Below are 9811 nucleotides of genomic sequence, written 5' to 3'. Positions count from 1 at the left end.
ATATACCATGGGCGGGGGTATAGCCCGAAAAAAAACGACAAACCCCAAATGCTATGTAAAAAATCATTCAGGGGTTTTTCTCTAGGTCGTAGGGTACAAAAGCGGCTAGAAACCATGGGCAATGTTAGCAGCGTTTTAGTTCCGATGCAAACAGCAACCTCCAGAAAACTCCAAAGAAATCGTTATCGGACCTGAAGCGTTAAAAAGATAATCGGGGAAAACAGTCTAATGGATCTATCGCAAGGTGAGTTCTTGAAATAATCTTTATTAGATTTGATTGTTGTGGGGAATTGTTTGAAAAAGCGTGGGATGTTATAGAAATATTAAACAATCATTAGGATCAGTATGCTTACCGTATAACAAGGCAATATTAGCTAAGTGATTATAGCTTTAATATTGTCGAATGTTTTATAGATTCTGAAGCATTCACGCAGATACTCCGAGGTATAACTGAGCTCGAACCATCCAATGGGGCTCCGAAACAAAGTGCCGACAAACAAACGCCTGCCCTGAATTGTCAACGTAAGTAAGCTCCAAGAATTCCATACATAAAAATATTTATACCTTAAAAACAAAAAGTGTGGGCATCTTATATTAAAAGTTATTTTATATGTTTACAGAGGACCTAAAGCCTAGAAGGTTAAACGATGCCCTATGGAGCCTGAACGGTTTCTTGCGAAGCATATGACTACGAGACAATTCTGCCCTACTCCCAGGATGTATTTACACAAAAGCAGCGAACAGAGACTTTTAAACGGCAGGTCAACTCCCCTTGGCCATGGACAACGTTGTCCCCCATATTTCTAAACACCAAAGGATAATTAGTGCTCAGATCCACAGTTCCGCTTCACCCGAACATTCTACTTGGCCGATATTCACGAGACGTCGTTCCAAGGACTAGGTATGAATCAATTATATATTATTATTTATATATATTATATTTTAATATTTATATATTTTTTTTATGCCGGAATATGTTAAAACAGGCCTAATGCTGTTTTTGTTTTGTTTGTTTGTTTTTTTCAGGCTCACCATCTACCGAACCTGCAGATGTTGTAATACAGGTTGAACAAAGACATCAGCCCCTGGTTTCAGAGCTTCTTCAGAACAGCCCTCGTCAAAAAAGCCGAGGTATTTAATTAATGTATTGTTAATATATAGGCTTATATCTGAAATGTATTTGGCATTTTTAACATATTTGAGGGTTAATAACCTATTTGTGTATGTATTATTTTATTTTCAGACTCCTCACCGGCTTATGAAACACAACGCACAAACATCGGAGGATGCCCAGACAAGCATCCCCGAGGAGGCTCCAAAGACACCAGCGAAACCTGATGATGTCAAAGATTTAAATGACATTTCTGAGGTAGACGATTTGATGTTCTGTGAAGCTGCCAACCTTCTTGAATCGGCCAATTCTGTGGGGGAAACAGCAGATTCTGAAATAGACCAAGAACATTTTTTCAAAGCGTTTACCCTGGGTTTAAAATCACGAAAGGCTCTACTCCAGAGGCGCATGTGTATTCTACTCGAGCATCAATACAATCAGGATGTGTCATTCTGCGTAGCGAGCTACCCCGTATGTTAAAAAACATTAGGGCTAAAACAAGCAAATACCGCCGTTAAAAAACACACATGTAAACACACACACACACACACACACATCCTTAATTAGACAGATGGCGCCCCCTATAGACCAAAGTGAGACAATTGAAACCCTCTTAGCCAGGATCCCTACAGAGCTCCAAGATATAGTTAACCATATGAATGATTCGGGGTAATTGACATAATGACAATAGATGAAAATCTATTATCCCAGATTCCCTCCGAACTCATAGACATTATTACACGTATGAATGAGTCAGGGCCTTCCGAGGAAAACATGTTAACACAGATTCCCGAAACCATCATATCTCTAATTACCCAGCTTAACGCGAGCCCTAGGTTTAATTCGGCCCCACAGACACCTCTAAGACAGCCTTTAACAACATTGTCCGAAGAGTCTGAAAGTCAATATGATGTTTTTGAACAGTTGGACAAATGTCTAGCAAATCTGGAGGGGGGCGGTCTTGAGATCAGTGTACAGAACGAGAGCGCTAGGTTTAATTCGGCACCCCAGACACCTATAAATCAGCCCTTTAACACCAATGTCCGAAGAGTCTGAAACCCAATACGATGTTTTTGAACAGTTGGACAATTGCCTAGCAAATCTGGAGGGGGGAGGTCTTGATCGAAGTGTACATGTTTTGCGTCGAAATAAATTCAACAATATTGAGGTTCGCCAGTTTTTCAATTTCGCATGGGGGGGTCAGATTCGGGAATATGCTGTGTTTTACGTAATGCTTATGGACACTTTGAATGAACTGTTAGCGAGGATTAGAGATTATAGCGAACCTAGGGATCTCTTACAGTGGAAATTTGTGGAGACCGTCTACAGAGCAAGGTATCGCTTATTTTACAGAATGGTGAAGCAGAGCTTGAACAATTTGTTAAACTGCTAGAACGCCTTGTTCAGTCAAATTTAAACGTGCTAGCAGATAGGACCCTCGAACTTGTAGTACAATTAGTACGCCAACCACAAGGGGGCGGGGGTCAGAGACGAAAGCTCGAGAGTTTAATGCAGTCCGAAATCATAAGCAATAAAGGGCCTATCTCATAAACGTTCACAATCCAGGTAATAAGCTATGTTTTGCCATAGGTTTGGCCCACTTACTCAGCCCAGGATGTACTGATCAAGCCGCGTTACATAAAGCTCGAGAGCTACAAACTGCGGTGGGTCTCGGTATACAGGATGCTGTGGCTTTCTCAGACATAGTCAAATTTGAAAACTTTCTGAACATCAAGATTGTGGTTTTGTACCACAGTAGGGCTAATGACGCTCTCCTCAAGTTCCAAAATATACCCGAACCACATCCTAAGACTATGTACTTTTATGTGCAAAATGAGCATTACTATGCCGTAACTAACATCACAGCCTTTTTAGGCGCGCCATATGTCTGTCCAGCCTGTCATACCGGCTACACACGCATGGGGGGGCACTCGTGCCGTTACAACTGTTCAGTATGTCTGGATAAACATTGCCCTATGCAGCCGCTAAACTTGACCCCCTGTGCGGATTGTCACCGCACATGTCGTTCGGCCTACTGTTACGAAAAACACAAAACTGAAACATGGCATCCCAAGGCATGTAAATCTGTAAGCAGTTGTGACATTAACAAGAAATGTCCAAAATGTCATTGCAATTACAACCTTAAAATAGATAGCCCTAAACCTCATGTTTGTGGAATTATACACTGCCCAATCTGTAAAGGTCCTTTGAAAAGCAGAGACGCGGAAGCGGTTCAAGAAGTAACACATGAGTGTTACATTCAGCCCTTGGCTGAAGATGAACATACAGAGAAATATGTGTTTTATGATTTTGAGACAACTCAGCAATCAGGGGTTCATTTGCCTATTTTTGTGTCAACCATGACTTTCAAGGGTGAAAAATGGTCGGCCGAGGGACCCAATTGTGCCCGGCTCTTTCTAAAACATTTTAGAAAAGCCCAGTACAGAAACTTCACGTTTATAGCTCACAATGCTAGGGCCTATGACTCCTATCTGCTTCTGAACCCTTTGATACAGCAAGGCGTGGCACCCAGTGTCATAGCTCAAGGGAGTAAAATATTATGCTTTGTTGACCCCGCCTTCAAACAGAGATACATTGACAGCTTAAGCTTCTTACCCATGAGATTGGCTCAAATGCCAGAGGCCTTGGGTTTTGAAAACTCTGTCAAAGGCTATTTCCCTCATTTCTTCACATCTGAGGAGAATCTACATTATATAGGATCTTATCCAGCCCCCGAAATGTACGGGTGTGATCAAATGTCTCCCAAAGAGCGTGAGAGATTCATGACATGGTACGAGACCGTAAGACATGGCACTTTTGATTTCCATAAAGAGATGGAATCATACTGTGACAATGACGTTGTTATACTTCGTGAAGGATGCCTCAGATTCAGAGAAGAGGTAATCAAAGATGCGGGCATTGACCCCTGGAGCTGTACAACTATTGCATCAGCGTGCATGAAAACCTATCGTACACACTATCTAACTCCTGAATCTATAGCTATCCCATCGCCAGACAACTACCGACGCCAATTCAAGGCCTACTCTAGTGGTTCCATTCAATGGTTGGAGTACTTGGCCCAGGATAAAGATATTTTTATCCAACATGCTTTGAATCGGGGGGAGAAGGCTTTTGGGCCTTACCATGTAGATGGATACACACAGATTGACGGGGTTGAGACAGTGTATGAGTACAACGGTTGTTTCTTCCACGGTTGTAAATTATGCTTTGTCCCCCACACCTTGTGTGTCCTAACCCAAAAGACTTTTGGGGAAATGTACCAAGAGTTTCAAGACAAACTGAATTCTTTAAAGGCTACTTACGGGTTAAAAGTTGTGGTTTTGTGGGAGCACGAATGGACAGCCCTCAAAAAGGTAGATCCTAGTGTTAAGGCCTTCCTTACCCATTATGACCCTCCAGAGCCCCTGGAACCGCGACAGGCCTTGTTTGGAGGCCGGACCAATGCTTTGACATTGCGTTATGTAGCTCAACCCGACGAGACAATAGGCTATGTAGATTTTACATCCCTATATCCTCATGTAATGAGTTCCTCATTCTATCCTATAGGGCATCCTGAAATTATTCACAGCGACTTTGACGAACCCCAAAATTATTTTGGTTTAATCAAAGCGACTGTCTACCCTCCTAGGGGGCTGTTTATACCTGTGTTGCCTTACAAGGGTCCTAAAGGAAAACTTTTCTTTCCCCTTTGTCGCACATGCTGTGAAAACCACAACCAGGAAAACCCCTGTGATCACACAGATCAAGAAAGAGCCCTGACCGGTGTATGGGTCACTGTAGAATTCTCTAAGGCTTTAGAGAAGGGGTATCGTGTGGCCAAAATCTTTGAAGTGTGGAACTTTTCCAGGAAATCAGACACACTTTTTAAAGAGTACATCAAAACCTTCTTGAGATGCAAGCAGATGGCTTCAGGCTATCCTGCATCGGTCACAGATCAAGAAAGTAAAGACCAGTACATTCAAGACTACCATGACAGAGAAGGCATACTTCTTGACCCTGACAGAATAGAGGTCAACAAAACCAAAAGAAATGTGTCGAAATTGTACTTGAACTCCCTTTGGGGGAAATTAGCGCAGAGATGCAATATGCTAACAACTTCGATCATTAAAGACCCCGAAGAATTTTTGGAATTTGTTTTTTCGGACCAATACGAAATTTCACATTTTTCCTTCTTGAGTCAAGACATTGCCTTGGTGCAATGGAGGCGCCACCAAAAGTGGGTTCTACCCCCGGGTAATGTAAATGTGTTTCTTGCAGCATTTACCACAGCCTATGGCCGCCTTGAACTGTACACCCTCATGGAACAGCTTCAGAGGCGGGTTCTTTACCACGACACAGACTCTGTGGTCTATGTAAGCAAACCGGGGGATTGGACCCCCCCACTTAGCAACTATCTTGGGGGTTTAACGAGTGAACTCGAAGAGGGTGACCATATTACAGAATGGTCCTCATGTGGTCCAAAAAGCTATGCTTTTAGGACTAAAGCCAATCACGTGGTGTTGAAAGCCAAAGGCGTGACTCAAAACTATGAAAATGCACCGCGTGTAAACTTGGAATCAATCACGCGCTTGGTCGAGGGGTTCGTAAAGGACAAGAATAGTGACTTGGAGATTTTGAGCTCCTACAACAAAATAGTGAGGGATAAAAAGGGGTTCCATCTAAGAAACGCACCACTCACTAAAAGATTCAGGGTAGTCTATGACAAGAGACAGCTATTGCCTGACGGTACCACATTGCCCTTTGGCTACTGACTTATGCTACAAGCCCCAGTGTGTCTTAAAGCTTAAGATATTATGACTGCTGTCGAGGGTTTTGACCCCCGGCTACAATTGCCTTTTTCAGCATTAATTGCAGGCCCTTCAAACAGTGGCAAAACTTTTTTTGTAAAAAGTATTTTAGAGAATTCTGAACATGTGTTATCTCAAAAGCCTGACAATATTGTATGGTGTTATTCATGTTACCAACCTCTGTATGATGAATTATTGAAGACAATAAAAATCAAGTTTGTTGAAGGAATACCCGATTCTCTGTCTGATGATGAACTTCTCCCCCCACATGTAAATAATCTGCTGGTTTTGGACGATATGCTATTTGCTGGTAGCGAACACCCTGAAATTGCACGAGCTTTTACCCAATATACTCATCATAGAAACCTGTCCGTGCTTTACTTGGTCCAGAATGTGTTTCACCAAGGTAAAAATAGTCGGACCATTAGCTTGAATGCCAACTACATGGTATTGTTTAAAAATCCTAGAGACAAACTGCAAATTAGCACTCTAGCTCAGCAGATGTACCCTGGACGGAAATCATACTTTATGGAGAGCTATGAGGACGCTACCAAAGAGCCATTTTCTTATTTAATCGTGGATTTAAAAGCAAATACTCCAGAACACCTTAGGCTACGTACAGGGCTGTTTCCGGGGGAGAGGCCTGCTGCATACCTTCCTAAAAAGTAAACGCTATGTCTCTGCGTTTAAAAAGAAACCTCCCCCTCTTGAGAAGGCTAGTAGGTTCTACAGCTAAAGAACGGAAGGCCATCTTGGGTCGCTGTTCTTCAGATCTCATATTAGCCCTATGTGAGATTGCTTTGAATCTTCTCAAAGGACGCATTCCACTCACCCTGAACCAATTGAAAAAATTAAGGAGACAAAAGACAGCGATCAAACTCTTTGCCAATAAAAGGGCCAGTCTTCAAAAGAAAAGACATAGTATACAACAGTCTGGGGGTTTTCTTCTACCTTTACTCAGTATAGCCGTGCCCTTCATCACCAGCCTTATTGCGGCCAGACGTGGTGGTTGAACACGTGGGTGTGATGGCCACTAAAATGTACTTGGTGCCTCAACAAGAGTTGGATAGACTTAAAAAACAAATGCAGGGTCCTGAAGATATCAGACAAACAGCGGAAAATGATTTGGATACGGCCATGAAGGATGTTTTGAACCGAAAAGGATTGAACCCCTATGATAAGATTCAAAAATACACAAACCTAATGCAAAGGTATTTGACTCGGGTAAAGCAAGGGGAGAGAGAGACTAACCATTTAACCCTTTCCCTACCGGACCCTTTAACAGATGTCGAACCTAACGATAGCCATGCCCCTGTAAGGCCTGTACCGTCGATCTTACCTAGTGGAGATAATATGTCGGGTGAAGCTCAAATGCCATTTGAAGATAAAGTTATGCATGACCTACTGACACATGTGCCTTTACGTAACAGGAAGAATGTTAAATACATTATGAACAAGATAAAAGACTCAAAGGGGATAGCTGCTTGGACCGACTCTGGAGAGTTTATCCTTCAGGGCTCTGTGGTTAGGGGGTCCCATATGCAGGACTTGCTTAAAAGTACCACGGCTGCCCACAAGGTTGCTGATGACCGAAGGCCTCCCGGCTGGCGTCAGTTTCTTAAGGCCCTGGCAATCCTCAACATCCCCCTCTCCGGTGTACCCAACCATAAGCTTCGTCAACAGATTCAAGCTTTAAAACAAAAGCCTTCAACGAGATACAGCACCCCTAAAGATGCCCCAACGACACCGGCCCCATATGAAAGCGATGATGCTAACTCATTTACTCCCATGAACGTCTCAGGACCTTTTCCTAAACCCGATCTCTCGGCGTGGTTAGACTTTTGAAAATGACTTTTGAATGACTATGATTAAATTCAATAAATTTTTTATTTGAAAAATAAGCAAGTTAACATTTGTGGCATTCTTGAAACATATGACGTGAGCATACGCCTTGATTACGCGTTCTTAAAGGACACACATTTGAACACTTTTGATATTTTCTAACAAAACAAGATACAAGGTTATCATTACTTCTTAAATCATCCTTATAAAGAGACATAACATCTTCAAAAGAAACTCCCCGGGCTCTTTGGCACAGGTAAAATACACAGTGGTGACCGCATGTAGTGGAAAGGTTATCTTGCACTTGTTTGATGTTGTAGTAGATCTTTGTACCGTTTAGGGTCAAAAAATCTTTAATAGATTTAGGGAAATGTGAAAAACCGGGGGGAAAGCCATAGGAATCAAAAAAAGTTGAGATTTTTCGTCCACCTTCCTGTTCTAATGTCATAGCTAGCCAATGTTCACCAGGCATGTGTTTAGGATGGGTATTGACAATAAACATTGCAGGCCTCTCAGACCATATCTCCATAGGTAATTCATCACAAGCCAACACTCCACAAAATTGTTTTCCAATCAAGCGGCTCATGAGCCCGTCCAACTCTTGGGTATTCATGTCTTTGTTCAAAGGTCCTTAATAATAATCCACTAAGACCTGTCTTCGGGCATTCACTTCCAAGATTGAATCAGAGCATGCGTAAACAATCATGCTAACTGTACAGGTTAAAGGTGTACGGAAACGCATTTCCAGCCTGAGGTTACCTTGGGACACCACAGACAGATTTCCTGAGGTGTCATCATCAGGTGATAAATTGAAAGCATACAATGTGTAACCCTCTGCAAAATCATTTCTGTCAATAGGTAAAGAGAGATCTTTTAGATGTCGCCCTGTAGCCAGGAATAGATTGTAAAATTCTCGCACAGATATGTTGTTATTAAATTGTGGTTGGAAAGCCTTCGCCGGAACCTGACGTCCGTCCTGACAGAGCGCTACATACTCTGCATTGAAGTGCTGAAAATTAAAGGGGTTTTTATCTAAACTGCCCGTATTAGAGGCGTGATCAACCAGACCTATAACCACATATCTAGGTAAAGGGCCTAGAAATAGGTTTTCTTGACTGCAGATTCTACTGCCCACAGGTATGCTAAAGGTTTTCATGGTAATTCTTTGGAGAGGGTAAAGGGCATTTCCTTTCATCAAAGCATGTGAGTGACCCAGGCGCACGGCCGGAGATACAGATACTTTTTTAATAAAAAGGGTTGCCCCCAACACTTTCAAACTAAAATCCCCGTCTTGGGGAGACATCAGGCAAAAATCATCCTTGGCCCTGGTTAATTTTAATCTTAAATCAACCGAATTTAAGAGTAACCGTTCTTGAAAGAAAATGTCAGAGTGTATAGGGCCTAGCAAATGAAACTCTCGAGATTCGGCGCAGTAGCGAGCTCGTGCCGCTAGTCCTTTGTTTGCACCGGTGGAAGGGTCTGTCGATTCCATAGAGGCTCCTGCAGTATCCTTGCTAAACAGCCCGGCGCTAAATTGGGTTTTGAGAGTGTCTTCGGAGTAGTTTAGTAAACACTCCATGATGGCTCTATAAGGGTATGTAGCGCTGCTTTGACTGATTAGGCGTTCACCCAAAGTCACATCAACTTGGGAGAAAATGGTGGCCAAGGGGTAATTAATGAGACTCACTTTGGCATCGTCTGCAATATTAGACCCATCTCTTTTGGTCACTTTTAGACGTAAATGCACCAAGGTGTTGTTGAGGTCCAGATAGTTGTCACCATGGCCTGGTATGAAAAATTCGATAGGCCCGTTATCGGTAATAGCAGAGAGAGGGGCTATCTCCACATAACTGGATCTATCTATTGAATGCTGCGTTAACGGTGCCATGAAAAGATCAAGTTCTGTCTTTATAGCTTCAGAGGACATTCGATGTAAAAGAGCCATGTCACTTATTCTTTTAGAAAATACTTCCTAGTATTCTTTTAGCCTGTTTTGGTACAGACCTCCTCACTTTACCCCGTCTTTGACTTACTGAGGTTCTTTTAACAG

The sequence above is a fragment of the Oncorhynchus kisutch genome, linkage group LG10 (assembly GCF_002021735.2).
Source record: "Oncorhynchus kisutch isolate 150728-3 linkage group LG10, Okis_V2, whole genome shotgun sequence".
NCBI lineage: Eukaryota > Metazoa > Chordata > Actinopteri > Salmoniformes > Salmonidae > Oncorhynchus > Oncorhynchus kisutch.
This window is presented reverse-complemented; position numbering follows the sequence as displayed.